Source organism: Jaculus jaculus, chromosome 13, assembly GCF_020740685.1.
Source record: "Jaculus jaculus isolate mJacJac1 chromosome 13, mJacJac1.mat.Y.cur, whole genome shotgun sequence".
Taxonomy (NCBI): Eukaryota; Metazoa; Chordata; class Mammalia; order Rodentia; family Dipodidae; genus Jaculus; species Jaculus jaculus.
The window spans coordinates 3,093,758-3,110,493 of NC_059114.1; the positions used below are offsets into that span (position 1 = coordinate 3,093,758).

The 16,736-nt window shown below is 42.3% G+C and overlaps 1 pseudogene; it reads right to left on the minus strand.

Moving 5' to 3' along the window:
- Positions 1-521: 521 nt before the first annotated feature.
- Positions 522-13,398, minus strand: LOC123454193 (annotated as a pseudogene).
- Positions 13,399-16,736: the final 3,338 nt, after the last annotated feature.

A 16,736-nucleotide genomic window follows, 5' to 3' on the forward strand; every position in this document is an offset into this window, starting at 1 on the left:
GTGCCCGACAGCTCACTCCCAGGCCCTTTTCATCCCTCCTGGGTTCCCGGTGCCCCCGGCCGACTCTCACCTCCTGTCAAGCTGTCACCGCCGTGAGCTGTGGCTGTACCAGGGGAGAAGGGCTCGTTCTGTACATCTGCGTCCCAGAGCCAGCCCTGTCCTCTCCCCGTGCCCCGGGATTTCCTGAGCCCAGAAACTTTCCGATCCTAATTGCAGCGTCTGGGCAGCTGTGAGTCATGGGCCTTAGTGACGAACAGATTCCCCAAGGACTGTGGATTCTTGGAGTTTGTTCCAGTCTTTCCCCTTCCTCTGTCATCCACAAAGCCAGAAACATGTACAATCTCAAATAGTCAAATTCTGAACAAGTAAAAGAACACTACTTGCTAGAAAAAGTAGCTAGTGTTCAGGTGTAGTGTTCAGTACAGAGCAGCATTGGACCTCCTGTAAACTAGTGTCTGTTTATCATCTATCTGCTTTTTTTTTCATGAGTCAATTCTGCCATCTTACAAGGACGTTCCTAGTCAATTCTCTTCTTCGTTGTAAATTACTTTACTGTCTTTCCAATGTTCATTGCCAATCAATTCCTCTGGCCCTAGAAGCTCATAATCTTCAGTCACCGTCCAGAACCTGAGGAGGAGGGCTGTACACAATGAGCTCTTGGGTCTCTCATCAGGTCTGGATGCCTCAAGTCATTTTAAGCAGTAATACCGGCTTGTCACGTGTCCACTAGTGAACAGAGGAGAGCCAGGGACAAAGCCGCTGGATGGATCTTCACCACAGGCAGCTGTGCAGGCAGGCTTCCTTCTTGTTCTCTGGTGTCTGCCCTCCCCTTCTGTGTGGCCCTTCAGTGCTCTGGAATGGCAGATGCTGATATCTAATAATCAAGTGACACATTTAAAAAACTGTTTTGTTCATTTTTATTTATTTATTTGAGAGTGACAGACAGAGAGAGAAAGAGGCAGGGAGAGAGAGAGAGAGAATAGGCACACCAGCCACTGCAAACGAACTCCAGACGTTTGCGCCCCCATGTGCATCTGGCTAAGGTGGGTCCTGGGAGCCTCGAACTGGGGTTCTCAGGCTTCACAGGCAAGCGCTTAACCACTAAGCAATCTCTCCAGTCCCCAAGTGACACATTTCCTTAGCCCTGAGCACAGCTGGACTCCTGTCATCTGAGCTGGATTAGGGGATGAGATGAGGAAAGGAGAAAGGAGGTCTCCCAACATTGCCCAAAGTCACCGTCCTGACCGCAGAGCCGTGGGGACGTTGGCTACAGGCTCTCAGCAGTGTGGCCCAGGCTCTCTGCTGCTCTCCCGTGTCTGCTGAAGGCTCTACAGGCCCTGTGCTGCCTGGCGATGCAGAGCGGACACGCCTCCCACCTGCCTCAGTTTTCCTCAATTTTTTTTAAATTTTATTTATTTATTTATTTATTTGAGAGCGACAGACACAGAGAGAAAGACAGGTAGAGGGAGAGAGAGAGAATGGGCGCGCCAGGGCTTCCAGCCTCTGCAAATGAACTCCAGACGCGTGCGCCCCCTTGTGCATCTGGCTAACGTGAGACCTAGGGAATCGAGCCTCGAACCGGGGTCCTTAGGCTTCACAGGCAAGCGCTTAACTGGTAAGCCATCTCTCCAGCCCATTTTTCCTCAATTATGACTAGTTCCTCAATGTGCCATTGATGCTACCTACAATCCAAGTGTGTGTGTGTGTGTGTGTGTGTGTGTGTGTGTGTCTGTGCATAAACATGTCACAACAACATTGTTTACTATGTGCACAGCTCTTGTAAAGACCTACTGAAAATCTAAGCCCTGGAGACTTGATAATGTAGACAACAGCCTCCTAAAATCTCTGCACAGCGCATGTGAGAAGATGAACGTATGGTTGATAATGACCTACAGATGCTCAGAGGAACGCTTATCAAGTATTTAGAGTTCCCTCTAAATTCCTTTCTGTATGCCTGCATGTGATTGTGCTAGAAACCAAAATACCTACTATGCTTGTAGCAATAATATATGCACTGGGAAGAAAAATATACTTGCTTTCATAATAAAAGATTAAATAAGTTTAATGAATTTTAATGTCTGCTTTTAAAAATTATTTGTTTATTTAAGACAAAGAGGGGGCGAGAAAGAGACAGTCACTGCAAATGAATTCTACACACATGCACTTCCTTGTACGGCTGGCTTACATGTGTACTGGGGAGTCAAACATGAGTCCTTTGGTTTTTCAGGCAAGTACCTTAACCACTAAGCTACTTCTCCAGCCCTGTATTTTTTAAATTGTGCTTTATTGTGAAATTATGTTCCAATCTAATTTCATGAGACTTTTCATCTATGCTTTTTCCAGAGATCTTTGTTATTTTGTCCCAGGAATACATGTCTTACCTCCATTTCATGTTATTTTTTGGACATGGCATAGGATCATTCAACTTTCACCTGTCTGTATAGGAATATCCAGTTTTCCCCTGTGTCATTTGTTTGCGTTTGTTTGTTTTCCTCACTATTGAAAAGTCCTGGTGTTCATGTCAGACTTCACTGTGTCACACACGCATGCACGCACTCCTGGACCTCAGAGCACTCCATGAACCATCATGGTTTTCTCCGTGGCAATGCTGCACCAGGCCTCCAAGCTTTGACCTCTGGAAGTCTCAGTCCTTACTCAGATTGTTTGGCTATTCTAGCTGTCATGGAGTTCCTTAAAATTAAGGTTGTAGGTTTCTATGTTTGCTAAACATATTGTTCAAGTGTTGATAGAGTTGAATTAACTGTGGGTTGATTTGGTGATATTGACATAACCATAATAGGAAATCTTGTAATACATGGGTATGTGATGTATTTCCATGTACGTTTCAGTATGAAAGAAATTTTTACAAGTTTGGGTAAAAAATGTTTCCCCAAACCTTTCATTTTTTTGGATGTTTCTTTAAATGAAGTGTTTCTCTTAATTTCTTTTCCAGATTTTTTGAAAACGTATTTTCTTTTTATTGTCTTATTTATTACAGAGAGAGAGATCGAGTGAGAGCAAGAATGAATATGGACGTGCTGGGGTGTCTGGCCACTGCGAACAGACTCCAGGTGCATATACCACTCTGTACATCTGACTTTTGTGGGTACTGGGAAATTGAACCTGGTCCCTTTGGCTTCAATGGCTGGCCTGAAATTCACTATGTAGTCTCAGGGTGGCCTTAAACACATGGCAATTCTCCTTCCTCTGCCTCCTGAGTACTGGGACTGAAGGTGAGCACCACCATGCCTGGCCCATTTCTCATATTTTTGCCAAGTTTAAAAAAGTTCTATCTGGGCTAGAGAAATGGTGCTGGAGAGATGATGGTTAAGGCACTTGCCTGTGAAGCCCAAGGACCCAGGTTTGATTCCCCAGTAGCTACGTAAGCCAGATGCACAGTGTGCCACATGTGAATTGAGTTCTTTTGCAGTGGCTGGAGGTCCTGGTGCATCCACTCCATCTCCATCTCCATCTGCTTCTAACTTTCTCTCTCCCTCTGTCCTTCAAATAAATTAAACATACAAATGTCTTAAAAGGGCAATTCTATCATTGTGACTACGTGTAAAATGTAATAATACTGAGACTTACAGATATAAAATAAGTTAAGAGCTTATGATTTTTATGAATCTTTTTGTTTGGATTAGACAGATACTGCATTTTAAACATGATCTTGCTGGTGTGGTGGTGCACGCCTTTAATCCCAGCACTCGGGGAGGCAGAAGTAGGAGGATTGCTGTGAGTTCTAGGCCACCTTAAGATCCTGAGACTAAATAGTGAATTCTAGATCAGCCTGGGTTAAAGCAAGACTTTACCTAAAACAAACAAGCAAACAAAAAACACAAAACACACCAAAACAGAAAAAAAAAAAAAGCCTGACCTTATACACATTAAGGTGACTGGAAAAGATGACTCTGTGTCAAGGGGCCCGGTTTTAAAGTCATATATCCATCTTTCACGAAGTTGCCATGCGTCAGATGTAAGTGAGAGTCAAATCCCATGTGGCCTTTACTCCTCTTACCCTGCATCAGTTACTTTCCGTCCACACACCAGAGTTTCTTGTTACACTAAAGAATCTAGGGGAATCTCTGTTTCAACACAGTATCCTATTACCTGTATCAAAAATAAAAAATCTTATGTAAGCAGAATGAGATTCCTAATAATTTTTACTTACAAATATTGGTTTTAGAACTATTGGCTATAAATATTTCATCTGCAGGTACTCAAGCCTTCACAAGTTAATCATATACAAACCACATGATAATGAAAATTATCCAAGTACCATAGACTTATCAGGGTGACAGGACTCTCTGGATAATACATGCACAACATCCACATGATAATTGGTTATCTGCTGATTGATTTTTTTCTCTTAAGGTTTTTATAACTTTATCAATTATTAGCTTTCACAAGCAGTGTATGGAGTTGGGTAATCACCTGGGGAGAAGTGTTTACACCAAATAGTCTATACTCTGATGTATTGTTATGCCTAGCTTCCAGAAGTGAGTTCCCTTTCATTCCCACAATTATAAGCATGTAAACAGGGGGGAAAAAAAGACATCTAAAACATCAAAAATTCATGTGTCATTTTGTTAGAAGCTAAGTATAAAGTAAGAATCTACTAGCAGTGGCTTATATAAATATGTGGCTGAATAAAAAAATACATGGTGAAGCAGGCACAAAGCTTCCTTACAGAATAACTCTGAATGACTTACATAGATACTCTCCTGTCCAGAAAGGGTGTCTTTATTGTTCTCCCCTTAAATGAGAACTGGTTTAAGTGCTTTATTGCAAAAGAACATAGAAAGAAAGAAAATAGTAACATCATGTAAAGGGGAAATCTGACAGGTAATCAAGTTGAAAGTCACCAATGATATCACTTTAATAGTAATAGCACTCACTCAAAATGAACTCTCTATTTGTACCATTGAACTTACTTTATGTTATAAAGATACCACATCCATATCACATTAGGGATTATGATTTTGTTTTATTTTTAAATATTTTTATTTATTTACTTGCAAGCAGAGAGAGAGATAGGGAGGGGCTGGAGAGATGGCTTTGTGGTTAAGGCACTTGCCTGGAAGCCTAAGAACATAGGTTCAATTCTTGTGTACTGACGTAAACCAGATGCACAAAGTGGTGCATACATTTGGAGTTTGTTTGCAGTGGCTGGATATCCTGGTGTGCCCATTTTTTCTCTCTCTCTCTGTCTCCCTCTCTCTCTTTCTCTCAAATAAATAAATAAATAAATAAATAAATAAAATAATATTGAAAAGAGAGAGATGGAGAGAAGAGATATAGAAAGAGAGAATGGGTGCACTGGGGCCTCCAGCCACTGCAAAGGAACTCCAGGTATATGTGCCACTTTGTGCATCTGGCTTTACATGGGTCCTAGGGAATTGAACCCCAGTCATTTGACTTTGTAGGCAAGCACTTAAATTGCTAAGACATCTCTTCACCTTAGGATTTTGTTTTATACTTTAAAACAATTGTATAGAGAGAGCTGGGTGTGGTGGCGCATGCCTTTAATTCAAGCCCTGGGAGACAAAGGTACAGGATTGCTGTCAGTTCGAGGCTAGCCTGAGACTACAGAGTGAATTCTAGGTTGACCTGGTCTAGAGTGAGACCATACCTTGGAGAAATTAAAAAAAAAAAAGTGTATGTGACACACACACACATATACACACACAGATAGATATAGATGTGTATGGTGTATGTGTGTGAGAGAGAGGGAGAGAAAGAAAAAGAGGAAGAGAAACAGAGCACTTGAGATTCATGGTACACATTTGGAGGTCTGAAACAACCTCAGAAGGTCTGTCCTCTCTCTCCACCCTGGCTGAGACAGGGTCTAACTTCTTATTTGCGTATGCTTCGTGTGTGTCAGTCTGTCCGGCCTGCGAAGGCCTAGAGTCTCCTGGGTCATGAGCCACCTGAGATCCTGCTACACCTGGGTCCTGGAGGAGTTGAGCACAGACCAGCAAGCTTGCAGGTGATTTTAAAGGCGAGCCACACCCCCCGCCTGGGATTAGGGTTTTGATATGAATTTGAGAAGGCACTTCACCTCTGTGGTGCGGTTTCTCCTCGTCATAACCTGCTGATTTACGAGTCATCCCTACTGAAAACATCAGACACAGGTTACATTACGTTCACAAAAAGTACACTCATACTATTCAAATTTGTCAGTGTCACGAAACACAAGGAATGGCTGAATGATACCAGAGTCACTGAAGCAGTAATTTTGTCCACAACCAGCTGTTGAGAGCCAATTGTGTGTCAGGCTGAGTGACACACACGGCTGCTTCACGGAACAGCGGATGTGACTGTTAGTTCCCGAAGCTTCACATCTAATAAGGAAAACACAGAAGTGCTCCCTAAAAGACAACTACAAACATGTCTGTGGTCTTTGGAAAACACACTGAGGCACAAAAAAATTCATACTAATTTAAAATACTGTTGTGATATACATGCTATGTTTTTGCATTTCTCAAAGTGTAGTCAATTAAAATATCAGTCTTCTGTGATAATATGAATTTTTACTGCTATGCTTTTTATTTGAGAGAGAGAGGGAAAAAATTGGCATGCCAGGGCCTCAGCTACTGCAGTCAAACTCCAGACACTTGCAGCATCTAGTGGGCGTGTGCGGCCTTGTGATTGCCTCACCTTTGTGTGTCTTGCTTACTGGTGATCTGGAGAGTCGAACATGGGTCCTTAGGCTTCACAAGCAAGTGCCTTAACTGGTAAGCCATCTCCCTAGCCCTTCCTTCTATTTTTAAATTATAAAATAGTTCACAGCAATCTCATGCTTTTTCATACTGTGAAATGCCATCTGTGCATCAATCCATTGATATTACAGGTAAACTGAATGATTTGGAGACACTCACCCTCTGTGCCTCTTTTTCCCAGCATCCCTAACTGAGCTCAGGAAAGCACTATCCTTATCTAGTTCCTGGGACTGTTTTCAAGGGCCCCTGTCTGAGACTGAGGACACAACACCCCTTTCAGGAGCATTGAGTCCATGGTAACAGAGGCTGAGAGAAGGTTTCCCATCTGCCCAACCTGGTGACCATTTTCCTGCAGGGAGGAAGTCCAGGAAGACCTGGCACTGAGCCACTGGTCAGCCTCAGCAGAGCTGTGGACAGCAGCGTGAGTGGGGATCTGAGCTGGCCATTCCGCTGGCTCTCATCCTGGGTGTAGAGGAGACTCATTCTGCACCCGGTGCTTGTGCATTTGCTGCTCACAATCTGTATGGCGAAGTGATTGGAAAGTCAAAAGCAGCGCATTCTGATCAAGTTGCCAGAGAAGGAGGTGTTTTAGATAGAGTTTGATAGAGCCTGTTAGAAGGCCATTAGGACAGAGGAGCAAGGTTGGAAGTATTCCACAGAGATCTTGGCTGGCTTGCTCAGAGCTGGCTGTTCAGAATTCTCAGGCATCAGGCAAGGCTGCATCCTGGTACACAGGGAGTCCATCCTCAGTTTCCCCTTGGACTGTTTTCCTGTTTGTCATCACAGGGATCAACAGATCACCACACACAGATGGGGTCTGTCTCACTCCCTGGTGCAATGAGTCTAAAAAACTTACCTCTGGCCTTACAGATAGCTTTTAGGAGTCTTGGGGTTCACACCCAGGAAGAGTGTGGACCGGGAGCTGGTGGAGGACAGATCAGAAAGCTGAGAGGTGGAGGGCGGAGGTGGAGACACCAGCAGGACAGTTGGCAGCCCTGCACAGATGTGAAGGCTGCACGCGGCTGTCTGCCCTGGGAAGGACAGCGAGTGAGGGCACGCGGCTCTGTGTGCAGCCACACCATCCCCTGTCTGTCAGGAAGGGTCCCCTGCATACAGAGGAGGAAGCTGAGCCGGATGTGAGTTGAATCATCATCCCCTGTTATATCCAACTGTGGCTGAGCATGGAGCAGGTGACCCCTCTCCAGATCTTCACAAGTGCTTGGACTGTGTGCTCCCCAATACCTGAATTAAGGCTTCAGGAGTTCAGGGATCCTGACCTGATCTAGAACCCAGCACAGGGACTCCAAACTGTGAAGGGATTATATATATAATTTTACTCCATGAATTTGTGACAACCTCCTCCAAGCCTGGCAAACAAGACCCAATTCATTTTTCCCCAGGTTTGACATTCTTACAAGTGGATGTAACAAGGCACTTTGATCTTATATATCCCAATAATCATATTATCGTCTCCTCTTCTAATTAACGCTCTTCTTTACAATTAATCCCAATCTTACTTTCATGGTTTTTTTTTTTTTTTTTTGCCAGTTGTGTTAAATTACAGTTGCTTGATGATCATAAGTGGTTGGTTGTTGTCTGTGGGCTCCTGCGTTCCTGCTCTGGGCCTGCCGCGGTCTCCCCAAATGTGCCCAGGCAACTCAGGTGGGTGAGCATGTTAGGAGATAAAGAATCAGTCCCTGCAGAAGGTTGAAAGCTCTCTCGGTTTATTGTCAGAGAAATGGGTTTATAATCATCTGAGGGTAGGAGGGTCCCATGATTGTACTACAAGGTTCCTATGGGAACATTCATTCCAGCACATAGGAAATTGCGGCAGGTGGGGGAGGGGGGTCAGAAATCTAGGGTCTCATGGGGATGAGCTGTGTGAAGGTGCTGGCTGATAAGGAGTTTCCTAGGCAACTGGCCAAAGGTTATAGGGCTATGGGCAGAGCCTAAGTTCACGTGTGCCAGGCTTGGAGAGGGTGTGGCCTCCTGTGGCCCGTGGGTCCTTGGCTGTGCCTGGAAGCTCAGACCCCTCTCCTGAAGCCTCCAGCCTGTGCCTGGAAGTGCCCGAGAGTTGACTGGAATGGGAGTTATCAATAGCTACTTCACTGATGAAGCTGACTTCTCCTTTCCCAGCAATCGTCAGCTAATCTGGGAAGTGTGGGGCCTCATGGGTCCATTGTCCATCAGAGGTGAAGTATTGACCAACTCGGTCTTTACAGGAAACCATGGTGCTATGATGAATTTATGAGAGCAATGGCCATGTTGCCTCCATAATATCCCATGTTTTATATTTTATTAATCATTTTTATTCATTCATTGATTTATTTATTTGCAAGCAGAGAGGGATAGAGAGAAGAGAGAATGGGCCACATGCATGGGTCACCTTGTGCATCTAGCTTTCCATGGATGCTGGGGAATCTGACCTGGGCGATAGGCTTCGTAGACAAGCTCCTTCACTGCTGAGTCATCTCTCCCCATTTTAATCACATACGTGACCACTGTGCAACCTGCACCTATTCTTTACTCAGCCTCCTGGCAGTTTGCTACTCCACTCTCTTATTCATGTGGGCATAGCTCTGCTCTCTGCACATCTCCTAATGTCTCCTCTATGTCTTTACAGCATCTCCCCAAGACAGGATTAGGGCTTCAAGTCTGTGTAAGCTGTGAGGTGAAGTACTCAGAGGCAGTGTGGCAAGTTGTGAATGAATCTCTAGTTCAGGCGATGGACTGACAATGCACTGTGCTTTGAAGACATGGCTTCCAGCCCCACCTTCGTTGAGTGCGCACTTGGAGGCCTTCAGAGGTCTCTTCCTGGGATGTGCTCTGGGTTGAGTTCCAGTCAGCAACCCTGCTCATTGTGCCTCTCTCCTTGTGTCTTCTCCTCCATGCTTCCCCTCCCCTCTTATATTTCTTCCTTTTACAAGGGTGCTCTTCAATTTGTGGCATTAATTTTCAACTGTCAGGAGGAAAGTTTCCATCTATTTCTCTCTCTGTCTCTCTCTAGTGTTCTCTTGATATTTAACTAATTCCTCAACAACACTTTTGATTTTAACCAGTTACTATAATCTATGCTAAATCCTTCCAAAATCAACTTAATAAGATTGTAAATGTAAGAAGAAGTCTGGAGAGATGGCTCAGCGGTTAAGGCACTTGCCTGCAAAGTCTAATGACCAGGAAGGGTTTGGTTCCCCAGTACCCATGCAAAGCCAGGTGCACAAAGTGGCTCATGCATGAGGAGTTTGTTTATAACTAGCCTAGAGGCCACAGCATGCCTATTTTGTGTCTCTTTCCCTTTGCAAATAACAAAATAAAATATGGTTTAAAAAGAAGAGACAGGGAGAAGCATTTGCCAAGAATGGTGATAAATATCAGTGAAGGAGAAGGTGAAGAGAGGAAAGAAGTGGGAAGAAAGTGGTAGTGAAAGAGAGAATAACTGAAAGAGAGGTGGCACACCGCTTTAATCCCTACATTCGGCAGACAGAGGTAAGAGGATCACTGTCAGTTCAAGGCCACCCTGAGACTACAGAGTGAATTTCAGGTCAGCCTGGCTAGAGCAAGACCCTAACTTGAAAAATAAAAATTGAAAAGAGAAGATGACAAAGGCACACATAACGTCTGGTGCATGCTTCACGAGTTTGTTTGCAGCTAGCTTCTAGAGACCACGGCATATCCATTTTTTCTCTATCTCTCACATTGCACATAAATAGATAAAATATGTTTTAAACAGAAGAGACAGGGAGAAATATTTGAAGACAATGGAGATAAATATCAATGAAGGAGAAAGTGAAGAAAGGAAAGAAGTGGGCAGAAAGAGGTAGCGAAAGAGAGGATGAGTGAATGAGAGGTGGCACACCGCTTTAATCCCTGCATTCTGGAGGCAGAGGTATGTGGATTGCTGTCAGTTCATGGCCACCCTGAGACTACATAAACAATTTCAGGTTAGCCTGGTCTAGAGCAAAACCCTGACTTGAAAAATAAAAGTAAAGAGAGAGGATGTCAAAGGCACACATACACCAGCACACATATAAGCATGCATACACAAATGTAAAGAAATCTACAAAAATCAACACACAGCCAAACCAAAAAGTAAACACTCATTAAGCACTATTAGCAAGAGCAGATATATATGAACTGAAATGTTTTATAAGAGTTTTATTGTAATACATTAGAAAAATTATTTGTTTTTTTTATTCATTTATTTTTTGAGGTAGGGTTCCACTCTATCCTAAACTGACATGGAAATTCACTCTGTAGTCCCAGTCTGGCCTAGAATTAACAGCAGTCCTCCTACCTCTGCCTCCCAAGTGCTAGGATTATAGGCATGTGCCACCATGCCTGGCATAGAGATATTCTTTACATAATATCTTTTGTCAATTGTAAAATTTTATATTTAGTGACTACAAGGTACATTAAATGTCAATAAGTATTTAAAAATGTATTACTCATGCTGGGCGTGGTGGCTCACGCCTTTAATCCCAGCACTTGGGAGGCAGAGGTAGGAGGATCACCGTGAGTTTAAGGCCACCCTGAGACTACATAGTTAATTCCAGTTCAGCCTGGGCCGAGAGTGAGACCCTACCTCAAAAAATCAAAAAAACAAAACAAAAAATAATAATGTATTACTCAGATATTTTCTTATACTATATATATGATCCACTTTATTGTATGGATCCAATTAAATGAACTAAGAACTGAATTCTTCCTTTGAATTCATGTAGAAGTGGATCATTCTGTGGCTCTGACAAGAAAGACTAAGTGTAGCAGAGAGTGCCCAGACACTTACCAGTAAGAGCTACAAACAAGCCACAACCTGTTTTCAACTTCATTTATTCACTTAACCATTCTAGAAAGTGATGGATACACATTCATCATTTTTATCAACAGAGAAAACAAATATGCATAATTTTCCTGATAATCTCTAGTTTCTTATATTCCTATAGAGAAGCTTCATGAATATAATTAGATATATTTTACCAAATTTTCACCGTTACTTTTGTACTGTAATTCTATTCACTGACATTACATTATACCTCATTCTATGTGAAGACAATTGAACACAACATTCTTTCACAAACTCCATAAAATCCTGTCTGTGAAAGGATACTTACAATATTTTCAAGAAGGCCAAAATTCACTCCCTGTACTAATGTATAAATTGCTTTCTTTTGGAAATATATGGATTTCTTCTTGAAAGGGTTTTCAAAGAGCAAGTGGAGCAAGTGTATCTGCAGCATCAGGTGTAATATATGCTATGTCTTGAAAAATGGACAAAGGTACTAAAAATTTCAATATAATCTAATAAAGCTATCTTATGCTTCTCTTATCAAAATCATTGTCATATGTAATAAATAATAAATATATATATAACCCAAAAGACCAGTTTCACAAATATAGTGAAAGCCACATCTTGACGGTGGCCAATGATAAAATGAGATTTCCATGCCACCCTAATTTGCTAAGATCTCTATGTCTTCTCAGGGTTGAAGAGCACCAGGATTATTTTTTGAGAATGGATGCATGTTGAAGCTGCTTTGATGTGATTTTCATTGAAATGTGTGGTGGCACACACCTTTAATTCCTGCACTTGTGATGCAGATGTAGGAGAATTGCAGTGAGTTCAAGGCCACCCAGAGACTACATAGTGAATTCTAGGTCAGCCCCGGGCTAGCATGAGACCCTATCTTGAAACCCGTCCACACCCCAATAAAAGAATTTCAAAGTCTTTCAAACTTACTTTGCCAACAAATTAGTGAAGCAAACATTGTCTCATTTTCTCCCAACACAGAGCGTGCCGACATTCAGCCAGCTGTCCATCCCTGTGAATCAGCACAAAGGGACTGAGAGTTGCATAGCCAAGGACCAGAAACTGTTGACTATTTACCATCAAGTAGTTTTTATCTAAAAACAAACTTAACAGGAGAGAACAAACACAGTCTGCCCAGTAGAAGAAGAGAAAGCACAGCATAAGGAGGAGGACATTCCGAGCAGCTCTCAGCTCAGGGGGAGTTTGGTGGAGCAGCTTGGGGTTCTGCAGGTAGAGGACATGCTGGTGGTGCCTGTGCAGAAGCAACACCATGTACCCACTGGCCCCGCCCATGACAGCCTGAGACAGGGCATCTCTGAAGACCATGAGAGAAAGGTGAATCCATTTTGTTTTCTGGCTTTCTGGTAGGAAATAGCAATAGCTGTCATTATTAAGTTGTGATATGTTCAGGCTTCTGCTTGAGATGGAACGGAGTAAGTTTGTACTTATTAAGGAATTGAGCATCCAAAAGGATGAGAAGAATAGAAGGATGTGCCATGGTGATTGCAGCTGGAGCCTCCTCCAGCCAGAAGCTCTGGGACTGATGGTGACGGCCTGGACCAACGCCAGGAGACTGCTGGTGCAGATGGAGAGGCCCCGGGCCACCCGCTCCAGATAAACAATCATCTTACAGCCTATGTCACTCAGGAAGTTCCTCAAACCCAACTCTGCTGCTACCTTTGGCAATCCTTTTGCAAGAAGGATTATGATATTTGTCAAAGCCAAGTGGATGAGAATGAGGTGTATTGATTTCTTCTCAATGTTTTCCCCACCACCCAACATATAATTTACAGAAACAGAGATGTTACCCATAATACCAAGTCCAGTCACAAACAGGAAAATTATTCCCTTCACAAAGTTCAAAGCCATTTCCTACTTCTATGGCTTCTTGTATGCAGCAAAAGCAACACTTTCAAAAATCATCAGTAACGGTGGATATGCATCAGTAAAACATTTCATGTAATTGAAATTTTGGTGCTGTGCAAGGAGCAGTCATGACATATGTAATGTTGTATATTTGGTCTCCCAGATATTCCTTACCTGTGGAATCCATGGGCTTTTTTTTTTTTTTTTTTTTTTAGAAAGAGTGTGAAAGAGGTAATGAGAGAGAGAGAATTGATATGCCAGGTATTTAACCACTGCAAATTTGAACCCCATACACCCTCAACTAGAATTCCTCCATGGCTTCTTATCTACTGTGTTGTATTCTATCCTATCCTATCCTATCCTATCCTATCCTATCCTATCCTATCCTATCCTATCCTATTTATTTACTGGAGAGAGAGGGGCAAATAGAGAGAGAGAGAGAGAATGGGCATCCTAGGGCCTCCAGCCACTTAAAATGAAATCCAAATATATGCACCACCTTGTACATCTGGCTTACATGTGACATAGGGAATCAAGCGTGGGTCCTTAGGCTTCACAGGCAAACCCTGTAACACCAAGCCATCTCTCCAGCCCACTCTATTCAACTGTAAAAGTTGCTGCATGTTGTTTATGCATCTCCTTCACACATCACACATACAGACACTGAGAATCCTGTTGCTTCAACATTTGGGACTTTGTTCCATAGCCAGTTGTCACTTATATCTTCATTTGGTTAAGCAATGCAAGGTTGTGACTGCAAAGATAGCTTAGTGGTTGAGGCACTTGACTACAAAGCCTAAGATCTTACCCATGTTTGAATCCCCAGGTCCCACGCAATCCAGTAGCACAAGCACAAGGTCTCACATGTGCACAAGGTGGCGCAAGCATCTGGAACTTGTTTGCGCTGGCTGGAGACCCTGGGGCACCAATTCTCTCTCTCTCTGTCATAAAAATAAAAAGAGTTCCCATGTTTGTGTTTGGCTTCAGAGCTTTACATCTTTAATGCCTTATGCTTAATATTTTTGGAATACTGGATCATAAAAATCTTGTAATTTCTTTGCCCCCAAATGTTTAGTAGTTGGTAAATAGTCCTCATCATCAGAGCAGATGTATAAACGTTCCAAAATGGAACTATCAGTTAGAGCTGAAACAGCCTCTGATCTGAAAGAAATCTACATGACTAATGACTACCAGAGTGAAGGAAGGGAGGGTGCCTGAGAGGAGAACCTTGGGGTGCATCCTGAGGGGGCTTCAGGAGAGGTCTGACCTCCCCCAGATAAACAGAGTTCAAGGGCCTCTAAGGGACTCTAGAACACTCTTATGTGTGTCGGCGTGTTGAGGAGTGAGGATCAGAGAAGATTCGATCATGTGTGGTGTGCTGTCATGCCACAAGGGCCATTTTTGAATGTGAATCTTTAGTATTGGCTATAAGCAGCAAGAAGGTCAGGGTTCCATGGATATGAAGATAAGTCCTTCCATTTGGATATCACTGGGAAAAACAATGCTGTCAGCTAACTTTCTCACCTGCTGAATCCCTGCTTTTCTGAACATGGCAACAGTAGGGATAATTTAATCTTTATCATCCCAAGCTGATTTTCAAACTTCAAGGATATTAGCCTTTTGCATATTAAAAACTCCATCTAAGATCTTGTTTGAACCATGACAGAATGTCCAGAATAATGGACACCAGGATGTTTGTTACTTCCCTGAGATTGCATGTATTCTGTCTACGTGGAGTGAGATTCTACAAAGCTTCCTCCACTTCTGCCCACTAAATATTGAAGGACTGCTTTAGACTTGTCAGTGCTGAAAGTCCCTGGAAGAAGCATCAATGTGGTGAAAGAGGTTTGACCTCATTGGAACCAAGTAGTCCCATGACTTCATGAATATCAGTTATTGCTTTTTAACTGATTCCCTACTTTTATGTATGGGGAGACCAAAGAATAAATAAATGCGTTAAAGGAAATCGTACATGGTTCTGGAAAACATATATTACACAATCCTATAATCTAGCACATTATGAATAATGTATATTTTCAAAAGAAGCACAATAGCACCAGTAAAACAAATTGGGTATCTGTTCAAATATTGGAAGATCTTAGAAATGATTGCTATTCAAATATATCAAAATTGTGATAAACTGGGATAAGAGACATGGCTCAGAGGCTAAGGGTTTTGCCTGCAAAGCCTAACAACCAGAGTTTGATCTCCCAGTATCAACGTAAAGCCAGGTGAATAGTGGTGCAGGCATCTGGAGTTTATTGACAGCATTTGGGGGCCTGGTATACCTATTCTCTCTAGCTGTATCTTCTCTCTTTCTCTCTCCTTCAAACAAATAAATAAAAATACTTAAAAATTGTGATGAACTTACCAGTTTGTTATTTTGTTCATATGTTCTTCCAGGGAGTCCTATTTTGTCTAGTGTTTGCTTCATGTTTCCAAACTGTTAGAGATCTGTTGGAGATTTGACGCCTCTGAGATACTTAAGACTTCACTTATTTTTCTTCTTGGGTGACTGAAAACAATATTGTAAAAGGAGCAGGTCACTACTGTCCCAGATTACCTTGATAAACAGCATAGGACAGCATTTTAAAAGACAGAATTTGCATCCAGATTAATGGTTAGTGCCCTATCTAAATCTTTCTTCCAAGAGGTTGAACAGGTAGTGACACACATCTCACACTCAGTGTTCTCAACCCAAATGATAGGGTTCTGCTCCTTGCTGCATAAAAGTAGGATGAAATGAAAGTTAGTTTCTTTAATACTGATTTGCATAAATGACAAATTCATAGCAGGATTTCTCCAAATAATAAATGCATTTTTAAAAATCAAATTTGTAGTGAGGCATGGTGGTGCATGCCTTTAAATCCCAGCACTCAGGAGGCAGAAGCAGGAGGATCACTGTGAGTTTGAGGCCACCGTGAGATTACATAGTGAATTTAAGGTCAGCATGGACTAGAGTGAAACCCTACTTCAAAAAACAAACATAAAAATGTTACCATAAGTAATTAATTTGACCTACATAAGTGGTAAATTCATGCTTTAGAATAAGGGAAATTTAAGGATGGATGTAATGTGAAAAACATTAATATTAGACATTTCTAATATTAATGCAAATAGGAACCTTATACAAAGACTCACCCTGAATTCTCTGGTGATACCAGATCCTTAGCATGAGCTCAAAGCAATCACATATTTCTGAAGCAACTTTTGCCGGATTGGTCCTCTCTGTCTTCCTGGCCCTAGGAATAGACCCTTAAATATCAGAGGAGTCAAGCTCTTAAGGTTCAGAAGCCCTCTCATATATTCCCTACATAGCCAAAGAGAACTTAAAATTTATG